This window comes from Battus philenor, unplaced genomic scaffold (genome assembly GCF_028537555.1).
Source record: "Battus philenor isolate CCGP_79_NKW_IND1 unplaced genomic scaffold, ilBatPhil1.0.hap1 SCAF_3, whole genome shotgun sequence".
NCBI lineage: Eukaryota > Metazoa > Arthropoda > Insecta > Lepidoptera > Papilionidae > Battus > Battus philenor.
In genome coordinates this window covers 14,716,408-14,737,677 of record NW_027181693.1, presented here as the reverse complement: position 1 = coordinate 14,737,677, position 21,270 = coordinate 14,716,408, and the positions used below count along the sequence as shown (strand labels likewise).

The 21,270-nt window shown below is 34.2% G+C and overlaps 1 long non-coding RNA gene across 1 annotated transcript in view; it reads left to right on the top strand.

The window, feature by feature from the left end:
* LOC137927106 (uncharacterized) overlaps positions 1 to 16,077 on the top strand; it is a 39,216-nt gene extending 23,139 nt beyond the window's left edge. The window contains exon 3 of the long non-coding RNA XR_011107741.1: positions 15,938 to 16,077. This is a non-coding gene — a long non-coding RNA (uncharacterized lncRNA). The remainder of the gene's footprint in view (positions 1 to 15,937) is intronic.
* The last annotated feature ends 5,193 nt before the right edge of the window (positions 16,078 to 21,270 follow it).

Genomic DNA, 21,270 nt, shown 5'->3' with positions numbered 1-21,270 from the left:
GCAGGCGTATCGGCGATCGCAGTGTGGTATTATGGTCTGCAGAGAATGCTGCTACCCATACTCTGGAAATTTGTTTATGAGCTGTGATAATCTTGTATAATTAAAACATAAAGTGTGAATTATATAAAATTGTATAGGACTCACGAGATGCGATCGCAAGTCTCAGTCCTCTACCGCTACACTACTATTGCACTACATACTATATAATACATAAACTACATAGTTATAATACAATACATATTATTGTCATAGAAATAGTCAAAATATTCGTAGTTGTTTATCAACTAAAATCAAATATAGACAATATGAAATACTTTATCTAAAATTCTATTGAATAACTACTTTCGTGTGTTGAAAATAAGTCACACAAAATAAAAAATACAATGAAACTATTAAATATTGTATCTCTGTCCTTTTTCTGAAGGTAAACTGTATACAGGATGATTATATACACATGTGAACGTTTTAAAATGCTGAATGTATACCTTATTTATCAACAAAAATTTTTACAGCTTCAACATCTATTGAAGCTATTAGAATTCGAAAGTCCTATACTTCATAAGGTAAATTAGTTTGCAGGAATAGACAATTATGGATATTTAATTTTAATACGAAGTGATCCGAATTTTAAAACTGTTTTCTTACTACATAACCATTGCGTTATATTATTTCTGAAACCATTTTTGAATAGGGTTTTCATTTCAATATTAATATATTCGTTATATTATTTCTGAAACCATTTTCGAATAGGGTTTTCATTTCTATATTGATATATTCGTTATATTATTTCTGGAACAATTTTTGAACAGGGTTTTCATTTCAATGTAGATATATTCGTTATATTATTTCTGGAACCATTTTTGAACAGGGTTTTCATTTCAATGTTGATATATTCGTTATATTATTTCTGGAACCATTTTTGAACAGGGTTTTCATTTCAATGTTGATATATTCGTTATATTATTTCTGGAACCATTTTTGAACAGGGTTTTCATTTCAATTATTGGTATATTCGTTATATTATTTCTGAAACCATTTTTGAATAGGGTTTTCATTTCAATATTGATATATTCTCATGCTCTCTTGTATCTTTTAAAAGACAATCTCATTCGATATTATTGGATATACATAATACAATTTAAACCTCATTGGAATGTGACTGTAAGCTGTGACTCGTTATTATTACTGTCTGTTCTGCAGAATGCGCTGTATTATTGATCCCTGTTTGGCAATGTTTTTGTTTTATTTTATTGTTTGACTTTGATTTATTAAATTTTCTTAGTGAGATAGTTTTAAGGTAACAGTTGTAACTAATTTTATATTTCTAAGTTTGTAATTTCTTACCGCCTTTTGTAACTGTTTATCTCCAATACAGTAAAATTAAAAAAAAATAAGCATTTACAATTATAATCAATCGTACTGTATAATTCGTGAGGAATGATAAACTGGCTGAATCCGCGCTGACCCCGTTGCCGGAAGTCGAAACAACTTGACTCATGACTCGACCTCGCCGGATGCGACGGCCATACTGCACGAGACAGATGCGGGACTTGTTCATACGCCAGGTCTAACGTCGCCAATCTTAATTGAAGACCCTTTTATCATCAATTACATTAACAATGGCATATCTTTCTATTCTAACCATCGTATGATTCATATCGTTAATTGAGGATCTTGAATCTATTCACTCTTTTATGGTAGTAAATAGAAAATTGGTAGGATTTCTTTTTTTTTCTTTAAACTTCGCAGACGTAAGGTAGACAGCTTGCCAGTTCGTGATCTACACTCCAGAATAAATATTAAATAGATCAACGAATACAATATAAGTTATATTTTTAAAATTTAAAATAGAATTATAAACGTTCGGAGTTGGTAAATATGCCAGATTACAAAATTTCAAAATGAACAAGCAGCTATGTAATATGGTTGATCGCTTATTCATTTATTTATATTACTATCCATTTAGGTCAGAGTTCCCCAAACTTTTTTGTGTCGTAGACCCCTTGCCATGTTTTTCCGTGTTGAGTAGACCCCCTACTTACCTGATATTGATTTCCTGTAAATTTCTAACTGTAGTGAAATTTAGTGTTAAAAACTTAAAGTAAAAACACATGTTAATGTATACATTTAATAATTGAATTTAAATTAAAACTACTCAAAATAAAATTTTGTATCTGTTATGTAAAATATACGAGTACGTAATATTAAATAAACAATTTTTTTACTTCATAGGTACTTTTATAAATAATGTAAATGTTTTGATATTATAAGATAGTATGATGTAAGTAAACTAAAAAGAAAAAGAAAAGTACTATCAGTGTATGTGTTGAGATCCACTATCGTGGACCCCCATTTTCATTTCATGGACCCCCAAATTTTTTTCGCTGACGTAGACCTCTTGCAATTTGTCATAGACCCCTAGGAGTCGATATAGACTACTTTGGGAATCACTGATTTAGGTGATGACCTGTGTACGTCATGAGAAAAATGAACAAGAGCACAGTTACCCTGGAAGCTATTGTCATGCTTCAATTTATAGCTACAAGAGTTCTAAGCGCGCTCTTAAGTGACAAGGGCCTACAATAAACTCGGACGGGTTTTCTGTGGTCACTTTAGTAATATATTCAATACAATAGTAAAGCTTGTATAAAAAAATCTCAGTCTGTACAAGATGGCGTCACAATTCAATCATTACCTGACGATTGTCGACCACTCGGTCAGGGCAATCGATACAACGATGCCACGTGACTAAGTGAGTCATACCTTAGCCACTTATTTTCCACAGTTTACTTTTAACCGCAATTTTTTACTGCCGTGCTAGACGTCTGTACCTGATTTAACGGCTCTGAAATTAAAACTGTAGATTGGGTGTTGCGGAAATGAGTCTGTACGAACTGGTTATAACGGGTTTAAAGGAACGGAGTTTTCTCTAAAATTTCTAGTTGTACTTACCTTTATTTCTAACATCTTATCTTTGTTAACTTTCTTGAATTTACAAACTTTTACGTACTCCCTCACTCTTTTTCCTTTTTAAAAAAATTTATCGTATTTATTCAGCATATTTTAATGTATGTATGTTTTATTTAAAACATCACTGTGAAGATTAATCTGCGCGTGTGATTGATGTGACAATGTGAGTTTAGTGCTTAAAGAAATTCATGGTTCTCTGAACCAATTTCTTCATTTCAACAAGCATTGTTATATCATAAACGAATGACGATAGGGTCTTTAAGGTGAAGTGGAAACCACGAATCGGCGCAGCGAAGGATTTCCACCCACATGATACATAGAAGACATTGTTAAAGTCATAAAACGTTGCATGCAGACCGCTTCCAACCAGTTCCATTGTAAATCTAATACATAAAATTTCCATGTCACAATGTTAGTTACCGTACTCCTCCGAAACGGCTTAAACGATTTTTACCAAATTTTATATACGTATTCAGTAGGTCTGAGAATCGGCTACTATCTATTTTCCATACCCCTAAGTGATAAGGGTTGTTCACCTTTGAATTTTTTTTTAATTTTTTGACAAAATTTTTTGCTTTATTTTTTATGATACCACATACAAAAATACATACAACCCTAAATTTTCACCTCTCTACAATCAACCCTTACTTTTGATTTGTTAATTAAAAACTTTTTTTCGCAAAATAACGTTTGCGGGATTAGCTAGTATAATATATATGTTATTAGGAGGACCGAAAAGTAATTTCGCTTTCTTAAGTTAAATTCACACGACTACATTTGACCAATTTTTTTATTTCTAATCAACAATATTCACCTTCGTTATCAACAACCTTTTGCCATCTAGTATAATAGTAATTAGTAGTAATTTTCAATTCTGGAGCGGTAACAAATCAATCGGTTTTTCTGTAAAATATGTTAACAGAAACAACATAACTTTCCGGTCCCCCTAATAGATGAGCAATATGTCCAAGTGACGTTGTACGGCTGGGTTTTGATGATAATGATGTTCTATCATTATTTATGATGCTAATGTCGTCTTATTAAATTGTCCAAAAGAATACTGCTAATTTTTTTATCTTCCACTGGCACTGACATTTTCATTCCAAGATGGCGGTTACGTAGATGCTACAAGTGTATTAATGTGAGTCTAAATGAAACGTATTAGCCTATATAGTACCATATAGCCTATATAGGCTTGCATTCGACGTCTTCCAACGGCCTTAAAAATTCGTCTGTCAACTTTGTGGGCGGATGACATACACTGTGCTTTTGCAGATGTGATTTTTAATTAGAATTTAATAACATCCCTTAACTTGAAATAGGCTACAAAAAACCCATAATATAGACGTTATAGAAAATAAAGAAAAACTTTATTCAGTTCTAAGAACAGCCTGTAGTTTAAGTTTCAACAAAGGAACGCCTCCAATCAACTCGCAAACGGATCGACTTATTGTGCTTCTATTAGATAAATCTATATGAACGCGCTTCGCCTATCGTTCAATTAGACGTTCAAGGGTAAAGTTGAATGGGGACCCACCTGTGGGACATCGACCGTGCGAATAATACAAACACGTCGAGCGTGACGGCAGTAATAGAATCTGATGATTTAGAACAAATTGTATTTCTTTTTTGTGTTGCATGTTTATGTACTATTTCATTATTGAACATCTTTGTTAGAAGCTGTCTAAGGCACCGCCTTTTTTTATCATCGATGAATGCTGTTTGTCCGACGGCATTTACACCTTTGCTGGGACCTCTTTGGAGGTACTAAGCTCGATGGTATCTTCGAGAGGGTCTACTCAGGCCATTAATTTTCCACCGATCAGGGAAACCAGCAAACCCTTTGTTAGTTCAAGCGGACATTACATGAAAAAACAGCATGAGGATCCCCGATGGGGGGTACTTGGGCTATGACCGTCACTGAATGTTTGATAGCCTAATTTACCCAAACGAAAGCCTGGGATTCTTCTTCAGTACGTTATTGAGCTCGAGGCTTATGTAACCCATTTTTGGAATCAGAATTTTAGGAAACACATCAATAATTTTATTTAAAAAAAACGCATCGTAATTTTGGATTTATTTTACGACAGACGATCCAATTGATGGATTTATAAAATTGATATAGAACAGCCAAAATTTAAGAGAAACGCTACTTAAACTCTCCCTGTATAACAAATAAATAGATATACATGTAGTTCCAAAATTAAAAAAATTGTGAAATTTCTTCCGTGTGGTAACCGAATATTCTGAAGAAAAAAACATTTCTTATTGACGTCAAACTGTTGTTATAATCCTACATTGGTGCAGAGATATCGCTTGCCAATCCGATAAAAACATTCTCAATCTACGATTGCAATGCGTATTGTGCGACAAAAATACTGTCGCATTAGAATAGAACTGTTATAGAGCAGATAATAAATGGCTTAGACTTAGCTTACTTAGGTATTTTTTACTTTGTTTAAAATATCGTATTTTCAGCCAGTCTGTTTTTACCACGATATTAAATTCTTTATGATTGAAGATATGAAATTATCAAACTATTCGCCTATTGCAGTACAATTAATGTTAATTTTTTTTTCAGTGCGATCACTTTTAATTTCATAATAATAAACAATAATTTCTAATCATATAATTATCTTTCATGGATTACAAGGACGTGATTGACGTCAAATGTTTGACAGCTAGGGAACTTTTTTAATTTAATCTGCTGTTTGCATCACAAATAATATAGCATTTAGCTAAAGCTACATATAACTTTGCTATACATGCTATAGCTATTTGGATATAGGAATAACTCCTGGGTAAAGATGTAGCGTAGTTACTTCATGTGAAAGTCCGTCTAAGTCAAAATAAAATAATAGTGTGAACATTTACTGTAGCTAGAAAGTTTTTTTTTTTGTTTATTTATCATCTAGCTCTGTAACAACGTGACAACGACAGTCGTTCCAAAGTTAAAATTAGCGGCACGGGTCCGAAGCACGTCGCGGTGGTCCTGCCTCTCTATTTGCATTCGATGCACTTGCACCAGGGCTGGCCTACAACTATGTTTCGTTATGCGTTCGACATTTAATTTTTTTTTTTTTTTTGATTACGTTTTTAAGAGAGATGAATAGTATAGGCTGAACCAGTGAAACGAATTGCCGTGTCGATAAAACTACTGAAAATCTTATATTGTTTCAGAAAGATAGTAAAACTTTACTATTTATCACTGTAATATTTCAAATATATATGTCTGCTTGTCATTACATACATGTCTACAGGATGATCGATTATAGGTGTAAGAACTTTGAAGGAATGAATGCATACGAGTTTGTTTAACGCATAGTGAACCTTATCCAGCTATTTATTATTTCCTAAATAATAAATACCGAAATGATAATATAGTAAAAAAGCGTTTCAAATATTCGGATCACTATACATGATAATTAATTATTGTTTATTATCTCTCCCTGTGGACTTTGTACTGCCAGAAGTTATTGTCGACTTGTCGAATCTCAATAGAAAAAATAAATTAATGTTATATACTACATGATCGTGATTATTTTATACAGGATGATTACAAATATCATAAAGGTATAGCTCACTGGTCAGCTTAAAGTTTTAAAGCCTATGTTCAGCAATCTTATGATTAAAATTATGATGAAAAAAGCTGAATAGTGTCCATAACAGTTTCGCGTGGTAAGCTATTATTTTAAAGAATACTACGTCAACATTATTTCTTTATTTGAAATCATTCTGTAGCTATGAAAATGCTATCAGTACAAATCGTGTTCATTTTATATTTTATAACGGTACAGTCGTCGTTGTCGTTACCATTTCAGTCCATAAACGCTCACTGCAAAGAACAGGCCTACCCCAAAGATATCTATGCGGAGATATACTACAATCGCCACATTTGACAGGCACGTAGGCGATCGCAGTGCGGTATTACGCTACGCAGAGGAAGCTACACGTCCTTTGGAAACTTGTTTTTAGAAGTGGTAATCCTAAATAATTAATGCAAAAAAAGTGAATATAATAAACGAGTATCATTCCTCTATCGCTGGTCTACCTATTAAAATTATTAAGAAAATTATATTAAAAGAGATAAAAATACGGAATAATACCGCTATATATTTTTCCATTAATAGTTCTTTCATTTACGAGTTGCGAAGTGGATCGCCGCGTTCCATCGCTTTATAAGAACTCTTCAGAAAGTTTATCTAGAACGGGTCGTGCTCCAGAAAGCGTCATTCACGTTTATCATTATAAAAATGCGAGAGAGTTTGATGACTCACTTGAAAAGTCGTTCGAACTCTAACAAAATAGAAGATCGTTTTTTCATTCATACATTTTTTACCAAGAACGCAATTTGTGACCAAGAAAAAAAATAACTAGTAACGTGCATTCCCTAATATATATCTTTTATATATATTCTACAAGGTTATTGGAAATAAGTGTAATAAAAACTTTTTGCTGACAAATAACCTTTTAAAACTTTGACATCTATAAACACTGACACTGTTTGCCACAACAAAATAAATGATTTTTATATGTAAATTTCTAACTATTTTTTGCTTGGTTATATTAAGTTTTAGTCATCATCTTTAGTGCAGTCGCAGGGCGTTCACTGCTGACTATAGGCCTCCCCCATAGATATCCAATAGGACAGCTACTACTACTGCTATGCGTGCATCTTTCGATGACATTAACAGGGTCGTCTGTTCATCTTACGATCGAACGTTTTCCCCCTGTGCTTGCTTGTGTATAGAAACTAAAGAATGATGATACTTGGATGGATGATGGACTGATATGTTGTAAGATTCTGATGATGAAGAAACGTTGTAAAAACTATCACAATGTTTCTTCATCATCTGCGCAAGACATAACCCCTGAAAAGCATTTCTCCCGATAGAATCTCTAAGAGAAAATTTCAGTGAATAAAGCTTTATAACGATACATATTTGATACATACGTGACTATCTGGTATATGTACATAAGAATATCGATAAATTCAAGAAAAGGTAGCGATGTATATAATTTTAGCATTAGAAATAAATATGATCTTGATAAAATTAGTAACTTCTTTTTCAGCGATATCTACGGTATTACAATACACTCTTATTTAATGTCTAAATTATACCTTTAAACTTAAAAAAATCATTAAACAAAAACTTATTGTAGTATAAAGAATATTTACGAGTGATAAAAAAGAAAGATACCTTATAGGTAAGTTTTGTCTGATTACAGTTCTATCAATTGGGCGTAAAACTCTTTACAAGTGGTCACTGTGAATAACGCTTTATGGATAATAATAATAATTCAGTAAAATCAAAAACGGTCTATCGGCATACGCAGCCCTGCTGACTATTCCTATTCCGGGACATAGTGATTCCCAGGACGGTCCTTACATGGCCGCAGCCGGCGCTCCGTCGCCTCCCTTTGTCTCCGGCCTGCATTTAGCGCGGACTGTCACAGACAATAAAACAATCGATGGCATTGTTCATTCTATACTTAGACCCCGTGGGAGTCGGCAGTTGGTCCTGGAAATAGTATAAGCTGCATGTTACTATGCGTGTGATTATTTATCTAATATATAAAATTCTCGTGTCACGGTGTTCGAACTTGAACTCCTCTGAAACGGCTTGACTGATTTTTACCAAATTTAATATGCGTATTCAGTAGGTCTGAGAATCGGCTACTATCTATTTTCTATACCCCTATGTGATAAAGGTTGTTCACACTTAAAAAAAAAAAATTTTAACGAAATTTTTTGTTTTTATTTTTTTATGATACAGCATACAAGAATACACACAACCACAATTTTCACCCCTCTACGATCAACCCTTATTTTTTATTTGTAAATGAAAATATCAATTTTTTTTACAAAACAACATTTGCGGGATCAGCTAGTTATATATAAACTTTTTACTTATTTCCGCAAAGGCGGACTTTGCAAAGTTGTGGTACAACAGGCAATGAGAATAAAACTAATAGGATTAAAATAAGGTGTCGGATAAGACAACAAAACACTAAAAACTAAATGTAATAAATAAATAAGATCAAAATATCGATATAAAAATAATATATGCTGTGATATAAGAAGCAAAGGTAACCAGTCATGTAGATGAGGGAAGTAAGGCGATGTGTGAAAGAACATTATAAAGAATAAAAGTTTTTGTGAAGAATGTGAAGAAACAGAGAAAGAATTTGTGAATAAAAAAAGGAGCTAGATTAAAAAAAAACAAAAGAAATTAAATAAAAAAATGGACGACTTAATGCCTCATCGTGATCTACGAATCAACCCAAGATGATGCAGAGATAATTAATAGGCCGGGATATGCGTTGTAGAAAAGTTAATTACATGATCACAGTAATATATATATTAATAATAAAAATCCGGTAGCGGAGGTGGCCGAGCAGTAGAGGATGAGGATTGAGGCTTGCGATTGTAGGTCAAGGCTTCGATTCCCAGGATACAATTTTATAAATTTACACTTTGTGCATAAATTATATATATATATATATCTCTGGGGGAGGCATTATGCCATGCAGTGGGCGTTTGTACGCGGAAAGAAGGACGGCGAATCAATACATACTTAAATGGGAGGATATAATATATAAATAAATTACACAATCGTATATACATTTGCTATATAATTATTAGACTTACGACTGTTCTTCCGCCAATAGGTCTCGAAACCTTTCTATGTCCCAAACTCTTATATGTTCACCAAGAAAGGGACTGATATATAGCTACTTCCGCTATGCAGCAGTAGTCGTGCAATGAAGTGCACCGCCCGCCAGCCCGCTGATAAATGCATTCATAATTTATACTGCTGCATAGCGGAAGTAGCTATATATTAGTCCCTTTCTTAGTTAGGATGGACTTAGGACTTGAATAGGACGTGGAAAAAAAATTAAAGAAGTCGGATTTGTGAAAGGGACAAAGTAGTAAAATATTATTTGGCGAGAGTAAAAGATAAAGATAATAGATAAAATTCATTTATTCAACATTGGGACTTTTCACATAACTCTTATTAATCGTAAACTTATTTTTTTTTAATCTGTTTTATTTTTGACTCTATTCTGCATCGGTGTTATAAATGTGGTGAAGAAGCGGGAAGAAACTCCACAACAATACATCCATTAATAAAGTTTAACACTGATTATCGGAATTTGTAATAATTTTAATGACAAATTGTGTAGCTGTATCCGCTTATAATTATAGTCCTCATGGTCTTTAGTTTTATGTTATACTTTGTTTGATTGTAAAAAAATATATATAGTATAATTATGCATCACGTCATATACGTATTGGTTAAAGACGATTTGCTGATCGATTGAAAAAGTAGGACACCGGTGCAGATGCACCGGATAGCGTAAGTCGTCGCGACAACTTGCGGTGCATTCTCTGGACTGATTGACTTGTCGGTTGAAAATATCAATTTAGCATTTATTTAGTTTGTTCGTAATTCCAAGTTAGTTTCAAGCAAATTACTTTTATTTCAGCGGTTTGATGACCACAGCTAGACATTAACCTTTTCCATAATTTTTTAATAGAACCATTTGGAAAGACGAGGTTATTAACGTCATATATCTTAGTGGATGAACGTCATACTCTGCGCTTGTTAGTCTGTGGTGCGCGCTCCATCTTCTCGTCCAATATCTGTCAACGCCTTAAGATGAAAGTCTACAATCAATGTGTGTTACCGGTGATGTCTTACGGCACTGAAACATGATCTCTCACTCTGAGTCTACGCAAGCTCATAGTCGCTCAACGAGCCGTGAATTTGGAAATGAAATCAGGAATAAAGATATTCGTTGACGGACTAAAATAGCTGAGATAGTCCAGCGGGCTGGCAAGTTAAAGTGACAGTGGACAAGCTATTCAACGAGCAGAAAAGATTGAAGACTTAAAGGTTTTGGAGACCACGAACCGGCAAGCGCAGCGTAAAACGTTAACCTAAAAGATGGACAGACAGACATCCTTAAGGTCGACGGAATTAGCTGGAGGCAGGCTGAATACAACTGGAACTATTGGAAATCTACACGCTATGTCTATAGACATAGAGTACAGTACTGGACGACGAAATAATAAACATAGGGTGTTTTGTTTACAACGTAGTTTTTTTCGCGCTTACTGAGCGCAGCCAGTTGGAAGAGGGATGACGATATTTGATACGGATCTTTCTTCACCCAGCTGCGAGTCACGACATCGTTTTATTATTATTTACAATTTACCTTATAGGTAATTAGTGCTAAAATTTACACATATAAACCAAATAATTTACTACTTTTGAGTCAATTATATATTAATATCTGCATTATTTTATATCAAATCTCTGCACAAACGCTACAGACCGTTAAATGCCTTGAGGGTTGAGACAATGTGCCAACATTTCGAAATAAATTTGTCTTATAAGTTTACTTCCTGAAATAATGATTCTGGTAACTACAATATCATGAAAACGGCACATCAAGCTCCAATGTTTAAAGATTCCTTTTAGGTTTATGTTATTAATTAAAGGAAGAAAAATTCCGATGAGTATTCCTATAGATATAAGTAAAGAAGTTAATTCAAACTACGCAACCAAAATATATGCTACAAGTTTTGTTAAAAAATTAAAGTTTTTCTAATATTGTACGTGGCAATTAACAATAAACTAACAAATATAAATCATCATATCACAATGAAAATCATTTTCCAAAATAAGGTATCGTTTGATAGCCTTCGCAGAGAGCAATGCGCTCTCATGTGCAAATGACTCCGCTAGAGGTTGACGGCCGGCTTCGAACCCGCGCCCGCAAATAGCGCATTCCGGTGGTGCGCCGGCGCACTCGACGCAAATAGTGTCTACTATCTCTCGATGCGTTCAAAACATATTGAATTACAGCATATACCGTACAACGCGAGGTGAATTGAAAATCATAACAGTACGTCATAGAGAAACCTTTCCATCGGAAATGTTTAATTAAACAAAACACTTTTAGTTATTGCTTGTTACAGTCTTACTGAAATCATATATTTAATCGTAAGCGAAACGTAATGAGTTTTACTTTTTCAATACTATAATATTAATGCTTTTATATGCTATGAAACCATCCAATAAATTTAATATTTATTGTGGTAAAAACACCATGATCTAAATGTTTACATTACAAATATTATTATATAATATACGTATATTTATGAGATTTCCACTTATATACTGACTCATCACGATATCTCTGAAACCGTAACGCTAAGTGACTTGAAATTTTGTAAGGGTATTTCTTCTGTCGTTTAGAGTTCAGCTAAGAATGCTTCTAACAAGTTGAGAGTGTGTTCATTATGTTCTTGAACCGGAGGCGAGAGAGCAAGTTGCAATAACAACATCTCTCAGTTCCTCCGACAATTATCATACATCACATTATCTCAATTCTTATTCATTCCTTTCATACATCGCCTCTTTCCTTGACCATTCCTTTCGGACTGCCACTTTACAATATGTAGTTTAGTTTTCTATATTAATTTAATATTTTACATTCATTTCTTCACATTATAACTGATTTGATTTGTAATTTATGATTATGATAATCTTAAATTCGCAAAAGGTGGGGTGTCCACGGTTCGTCAAGCAGGCCAATGAGGCAGATTAACCCTTAATAGCCTAGAGTTTCGAATTTTAATACCAATATTTTAAATCGAATGTTCACATTACTATTAGTTTTTTATAGGTTGGCTGTACGTATTTTACTGTTGTATAATATTCTTTCCAACGAAATTAAAAAAAAAACTGTTTTTCCTTTCATCTAGACCCCCAAGCAAACACAGTAGTATTAAAAAAAATCACTTTCGTAAATCAGGCTATTAAGGGTTAAGGGGCCAGATTACATGTATTAAAGCAGTTTTGACTAAATGCTGTAGCTTGTTATTACTGTATTGTATTATTGAGTCGTATGTTTTTAAAAATAATAATTTTTATCAATTATCACCACATAGCCATTGTTTTCGTTGATACGAATTTAGCCGGTATCGGGCAGCCGTCGAGGCCGGACGCCGGGCTTTTGGCCACGTGCCAGCTTCTGTAGTTGCTCGCACGTATCTCTTTTATGATATTACCGTAACATTAATGAAACTGGCTTCAGTACCTTTGGCGCCTAGCTTTCTTGTAACCAAAAGCTTTATAGCTGCTTACGTCATACATAAATCGAGCAGTATTCCTCTTCCAGACTTTATAATCACTTAAAAAACCGATGTATATGAGGTTAGCATTATAAAGAAAGATATTGAAAGAGAGAAGTTTGTTATACCTTTCAGCCTAGAGCTTTATAAAATTAGTAATTTAGCAATTGTGTATTACAATACGCTCTCGTGTACACGATTACCTGACAGCTCAATAAAATGAAGACATTTTTTCACAATAATTGTATATTTATTTTTATAGATTGTAAATAGCGTGTTTTATTCAAAGCAAAACTACATCGACAACATTGTGGTATACCTTAAAATTGGTACCTTTAAATTTTCTTGAAATAAATATAGGAAATTAATTAAACAGAAAATTGTAAAAAAATATTATTTTTAAATAAAAATAAATGTTGACAATAAAATGCTATATTACTATATTAATGATATTGTTAAAGTGACCACAAAAAAAATATATCTAAGTTATATACCCATAACATGGGCTCTTCTCGGATCACAGTGCGTTTGAAACCTTTGTTGCTTCAATTCAAAAGAGCCCATTTCAAGTTACCCCACAACTTCGTTCTTCCGGCGTTCTTCCCATACACAAAGTGATTTATGTGTATGCGTGTGTTTGTATGCGTGTGTGCGTGTGAGTGATACGTTTATTTAAGTAACCCTTAACAAACTTTATTTGTGATCACTTCTACAATTATACATAATACAATTGTTAAAGTAATTGATTTCCAAGCTTTATTATTAATCAAACAAATCCTTTACACGTTAATATGATTTTTTACGAGATTTTGTATGATTTTTTTCAATTTATGACATGATATTTCAAATGCGTGATATACAGAAGAGTAATGTAAAACCGTACACAATATACCAACTAGGCTATGTTTATTGCGGCATGACTTAGAAAATGATTGCGAGTGATATTTAAATACCAATGCTTTTGCCATTCAGACTCCGCATAATTTCTACGGTTCGTTGGATTTCCTGACATTTGACGCTGTGTTATTATAGAATACCATAAAACCGTGTAATATTAAAAAAAAACCTTTTTACTATAAATTGTCATGGATGTTGGACAATAGACGCAAGTTTTGCTGGTTTTTGTCGTAGCAAAATAGGTAATTTTGTTTTTCCTTATTAAACGTCTTTATCTTGTTCTTTGCGTTCTAATGCTAGTAAATTCGTCGAAAAGAACTAAGTTTTCAAAACTCCAGGCATGGTTAACAATAGTTTAACTGCTGATCATTTTGAACATTGTGGATTTTTTCCTCCAATATCCTTAAAAAATTGTTTTTAAGGATTATCAGCTTATATACGCCCATTGCAAGGTATATGCCTTCTCCAAAAACATCTATGGGGGAATAAACAATAATGAGCCGATTCAAGAACCGTGAAGTTTCAATTTATTTGGTAGTCTGTTTTATATTTTTTTTTATTTCAATCTAAACTATTCTATTAAAATCTTTAAGGCCTATACCGAAAAATATCGATATTTTACGACCGATACCGTATCGAGTAAAAGTATCGATACTGTAGTATCCCTTCATCCCTACGCTTGTATCTTCAACGGAGGCGGTACGATACTGTTAGGTCCAGACACTGCGACCTCGTATCCAACCCACGCCGTCCAGGAAGCCGCTGCATTGCACGCCCAGTTCCATCTCCGGACGAATCTAACAACCGTTATAGAAATTGCAACGTAATTTATCAGATAATTTAAATTATAATTAACTTGAATTCGTTGCGTGTAAATAGTTATTATTTATTTATTAATTTATTGTACATCTTGTTATCATGACGTAGAAACATTATAATAACAGTACAAAGGTACATTTATTTTAAACTCATACCGCGATTATTTATAAACAAACTTTTGATGGATTGGAAAAGATATGTATTTTAATAAGCGTGTATAATAATACTCACAATTGATACGCAAGCATTATATAACGTATTGTGAATAAAGATAACTAATAATGTAACTATTATGAATCTAGAGAATGGCTCAATCAATTCGGACAAATTTTTTAAATATTTTAGTTAAGGCACGTGTAAGTTTTTTATAGAGAAAATGGAAAAGTTGATTACGCCACAGATTAATTTAAAACGCCTGTCATTTCGCACACATTATTTGTGTTTCAGTGTACGAAATATAAAGCTTTTTTAGATTCGAAATTGTTGTTTATTTTTATTATCGTTAATACATGAAAAAGACCACACTATTATTTATACTTTCTCTTTGAACGAGAGAGATAAAAAAAATTTTAATAGTAGGAATTGTTTCAGGGCAACTAGCATCGGAAAAATATTTAGAACATTTTGAAGACAGCTATAACATTAATAACAAAGCTTTTATTATATATAGTTTATTTGTTATATATATTAAATAGTATAAAAAGAAATAGTATTGCAACTATGTTAAGTATGTGACTTGTTTTTCATGGAAAACAATGTTTAAATAGGTACTTGGCTCGTGTTCAACTATTATCGACGCCATAAACAGCTAATAGATCATGGCAAAGTGGTTTATTTTGTTTTTTTTTTTTATCGCCAAACGAAAAATTGCCAGGCAGCACGGTAATGGCTCTTAACTTTATATTAAAAAATATATTATTGGCCACCGATTACGAAAACAAGATGGCGTTGGCGCCAAAATGAAATTCCGTGATGTGTCACATTTTTTATGGTATGTTTTTGTTTTTTTTTCCTTTGAATTTTATTTTTGTTTTTGTTGAATAAATTTTTAAATTATTTAATTTGAGATATATGTATTAAAGAATACTGTAATATTTTTTACAGGGACAACTACTGCAAGCGTCCGGAGACAAACAAAGCCGAAACGAATACAGACGACCATTCCTTTGACAAGCTAGTGGCGAACGATGTGCAAGCCGCAAATTCGTTTTCATTTTTTACCGCCATTCCACCTTTAGTTGCTCCAATGCACCAGATAACTGAAGAACCAGCTGATCACAGTGCAAAAGTAACTGTGGAATCATACCATTCCTTTGCCACTTCAGTTACCAAAAAATCCGAAACACTTTCTGAAGTAGTTTCAGATTATTTTCCTGAACACGTGCAAGATGCAGCACCAGTGATCGAACATGCCGTTGAATCCAACCAAGAGTTCCTCCAGGAGGAAATACCTGATGGACTGACCGAAGAACCTCCTGAAGGTCATCCCGATGAACTTCCTATCCAGGATTTTGATGATGAAGACTAAAACTTGGGTTGCCCTTTCGCAGAAAACAAACATTATCATTTTGATTATAACTTTACTTTGATTTAGCACGATATTTACAATTTTATAATTAATTATATTTTATACTACGCGTATTAAAGAAATTTGTAATTTTCCTCTCGTTAATTATGGTATTTACTATAAATTATTTAAATACTTGGCAACATAAATAGTAGTCCACTATTTTTATTAGAAAACAATCAACCTTTTTGCTTATTAAAAAGACTTTCTTTCTTAACATAATATGCTGAATCTTACCGATTATTTATCCTTATAAGATAGTGAAAACCAAAAGCTTGGTAAAATTAATACAAATGTTTTAAATTTGGCTATTTAAATTTAGAGTTCAAGTTCAAGGAGATAGAAAAAAAAATTTTACTAATTATAATATATTAAATGGGTATATTTCTTTTATATTTATAGAAATTAATTCTTTAAATTAATAATAACTTTCTAAATATATTACATTATAATTCAGAATCATTACGCGAGAGTGTAGCAAAAACCTACACTGATGCCCATAAATTAGTTAAATTTGTGGCGCCTGAAAAACAGTGTATCTCAGTAGTGTTTCAAATTTCAAGATCATGTTTTGACGCTAAAAGTGCTAAAAGCACGTAAAAATTCAATAACATGTCTTAAAATATGAGACTTAAAATCTTTGATCATCATCATAGATGATGACAATCACCCACTGCAAGGTCACGTCACGTGGCGTCTATCAACTCGTGGTGAGCTTGGTTCTTCTGCGGATCACCTCATTCCTAATTTGATCTCGCAACATAGCTCTCGGACATAGCTCTCTCCATTATTCTGAATGACCTTGAGCATTCTTGAGTATTTGTTGCCACCGCTTTATTATAAATAAAAGTATCTCTTGTCGTCGAGTTCTCTCGTCACTTATTCATCGATGTTCATTAAGTAAGTAAGCCATAGAGTTTTCATTAAAACAGATTGCGTATATTATAGAGAATTATAGCAACACTAGGATAAGTATTACAAGTCTGAAATACAAAAAAAATTGTTTTGTATAATCTAGGATTACAGGTTAGACCTATAACAATCAAAATTATGCCCGATCTATACCAGAATACAGTAATTGTATGCAGAGATCGGAATATTTTGCAATTAACACATGGTTGTGGTTAGCGCAACGACACGTATGCATCTAGAATGTAGTGTGACCATGCAATAAGGTTTTTTAGTACATCATCTATATCGAGAGCACCGGTTTGTTTTTAATTATGGAAAACGTCATCGTGGTATTGCCAAAGATGGCATGGGTTTTTTTCACAAACATTGACAATAGCTGAAACTTTGATGTGTTAGGATAGTTCGAAAAAATTATTCTAGACAGAAGCGTTGCTGGAGTTTCTTCAGTCATTTGTTCTTCCAGAGTTAACACTTCTGAAGTAGTTGTAATGTTAGCCAGATAAACGACCAAATTGAGATTCGGATTTGTCAAAATGAAAGTATATTTAAAAACAGCTACAGCCGATGTCCCCGCACGGTGGCCCAATATGGCGCATTTCATAGAGTGTCCGCCAATATGATCTTAGTTCTCGGCAGGCTTCGACTCCTGTATGTGCTGTAACGGCCCTTGTGTGAAGATTCAAAAGGAACCCTCGACCTGTGTTGTGTAGTAGTCTCTGAAGCCCATGAAATCTGCAATTACCAGGCGTGGATCCATAAAGAAAAAAATGTTAAAAGATTAATCCTGTTCGACATAGAACACAGGTTCTATATATATGAAGATACCTTTGTTTGTGACTTACTGGCCGATAAGAATGCCAAAAAAACATAGAAATGATTCACTTGTGACATTTAATTTTTTTTCTCGCAAAAAAAGCGGGAAAACTAAGTCGCTGTCAAATCGAATCTAAGCTAAGAAATTCAGACTTAATATATTTTATATATACACTAGCTGATCCCGCAAACGTTGTTTTGCAAAAAAAAATTAATTAACAAATAAAAAATAAGGGTTTATCGTAGAGGGGTAAAAATTTAGGGTTGTATGTATTTTTGTTTACTGTACCGTAAAGAAATAAAAACAAAAAAATTGTCAAAAAATAAAAAAAAAAATTTTAAGGGTGAACAACTCTTATCACTTAGGAGTATGGAAAATAGATAGTAGCCGATTCTCAGACCTACTGAATACGCATATAAAATTTGGTAAAAATCGGTCGAGCCGTTTCAGAGGAGTTCAAGTTCGAACACTGTGACACGAGAATTTTATACATTAGATTCATATTATTTAATGCATATATGCTCTGGAGTAATTCTAATTGAAACAGTTTTAAATATACAGACCATATATACTAAAGGTAGTGCCGATACATATAAGAAGAGTAGTGTAGATGAAACTAATTTAAATTGACATATTTAGAATTACCTGGTTTTTACATTTCGTGGTTTAATGTTTCTCAGTGAACTATTAACACCGCCAGACAACAGACGGTTACGCCGTCTTGAAGTGTTAATTTGATTATATTTGTTACACTCGAGCTTGACCTTCGCGTTGTGTGAGTATATAATCTGTGTGACATAATAATGTCATCAGATTTTCTAACCTCATACAGTCCTTTTAAAAGATATTATTAGAGATGGAAAGAATAGTAATGGTACAATGATTTTGAAACATGAATTAATATTGTAATAGTTTATGAATGAAGTGGAAGTAACTGTAGTGAAATTTGGGGGGAGGCCTTGCAATGGGCGTTTATCAGCTGACATGAATAAACGAATTACATGATCTCTTTTTCTACCGCTGGTAGCGTAGCTACGATTGTGTTTCTACGATAATTAGATAAACAAATTTACGTAAATTCTTGAATAAAATTTCCGGCAAGTTGCACACTGTGTGAATCATATCATGTGCTGCTAGTATCTACGGCTTTTATATCCTCATCGAAATCAAATCCAGAATTATTATCATCAGCATTACAATGCAATTACATCACACACTAAAATTGAAGTGATTAAACATGAACTTTGCAGCGCTTATTCTGGGACTCATTAGCAAGTGAGCAGTCGCTCAGCCTTTTTCTATTTCTCTATGAAATCGCATCGATAATAACCTTCATAACCCAGCGAATTGACAAGTCGTAGTGTCAGTCGATAGGCCACATGGCGGGCAGAACAGATCGCCATTAGGGATTTAAGTTTCTTGAGTTACCGGTCTGTAGAGACAACAGGATGACGTGGCTAGCAGCTTAGGATGTCAAAGGTCCTTAAGAAGGTCATCTGCCCACCTTTGACGTACCTTCTTATGGCGGGAGTAATATGCATGTATAACTCTCTTAACCGGCGGCAGCCTTCAACGCCAGGGCCCTAACGGGCGGAGACGACATTTTTGCTCCTAGCTCACGATACATGGGACGGTAGTCGATCTGGACTCGACGGCCGGCCCCAGATCACTTGTATAACGACCCGTATCGGGGCTAGCAACGGGGATTCGTGCGTCCGTCTTTCTCGGGAGGCGGATGTTCGTCTCTCAACTCCTAACCGGGGCTTGCACGTGGCGCCACTGCTTTCGGCTGATCCGAAAGGGGCGAGGTCCTAATTTAGTAGTTCTGGTGGTGGCTGTTTGCAGGACTACCCCTCGCTGGCACCTCCAAAAAATGCGAGGAACGAAGCGCAATTTCCACTAATGCTGTTAGTCTGTGACCTACGGCGCTAGTCAGGCTTTTCAGCAGGTCTGTCGGATTCTTCCAACATGCGCGAGCGCTTAGCTTCACGGCGAAGCATGACCTGTGCCAGGTTCGAGCTGAGATGCTCGAATAGCCCAGATGGGGGAGGCACACGTACCCCTCAAATCTAACCGTTGCCTTCGGGTTGAGCGTACGACAACGGTGGGCTATCCACTTTTTAATCAGCTCGGGCTGAAGTCCTTCGACTCTCCCTACCGACTGGGAGGCACGAGTTCATTGCTGGTTTTTAAGCCAGGAATAGGGGAAGCTCCCTCGTCTTCTATATCGGGCTGCTCCTTGCCGTCTCCTTGGCAGTCGCCATTTATCATCAATTCGGCACAATGCGTTTTCCGCTTGAAGAGTACGGGTACATGTGGGCGCTCTCCGCGGTCCGTAATGATTATAACCCACATCTACTAAGACGATAGCATCATGATGCTAGTTATAGGCCGCTTTCATACAATCCTATTGGAATTTTCTGGGAGAGGCTTATATCAAGCAGTGGACAATTTCATCTGAAATAATGATAATGATACAGAAAAGAGCAAGACGCATTGAGATTACTTAAATAATGTATATGTATAAATAAATGTAATTTGATGACATCGATAAATAATTTATTTGTAAATAGTATCTCAGAAAAGGCGTGATTTTGATGTAAATCGTTGTAAATTTAGCCGGAGTGTTTCATTTCAATCTAAACTCATGTATTTGCAGAATCACGTGTAATAGATTATTAGATCACTTGTTACCACCCACGTAAGCATTGCCGCCTTAGCATTCGATGCATTACGTTTATCGCATGTTGAACGATGTAATGAAAATGTACATTGGCGGTTTATTCGGCTACTGATATTAATGTAAGTAACCTCTAATGATTACTATGGAGCCTTTATTAAAACGGTTGCTTTGAAATGGCGTATATATCTAATATATAAAATTCTCGTGTCACAGTGTTCGAACTTGAACTCTTCCGAAACGGCTTGACCAATTTTTACCAAATTTTACATGCGTTTTCAGTATGTCTGAGAATCGGCTACTATCTATTTTCCATACCCCTAAGTGATAAGGGTGGTCCACCCCTAAATTTTATTTTTAATTTTTTAGACAATTTTTTTGTTATTTTTATGATACAGCATACAAAAATACATACAAACCTAAATTTTCACCCCTCTACGATCAACCCTTATCTTACATTTGTT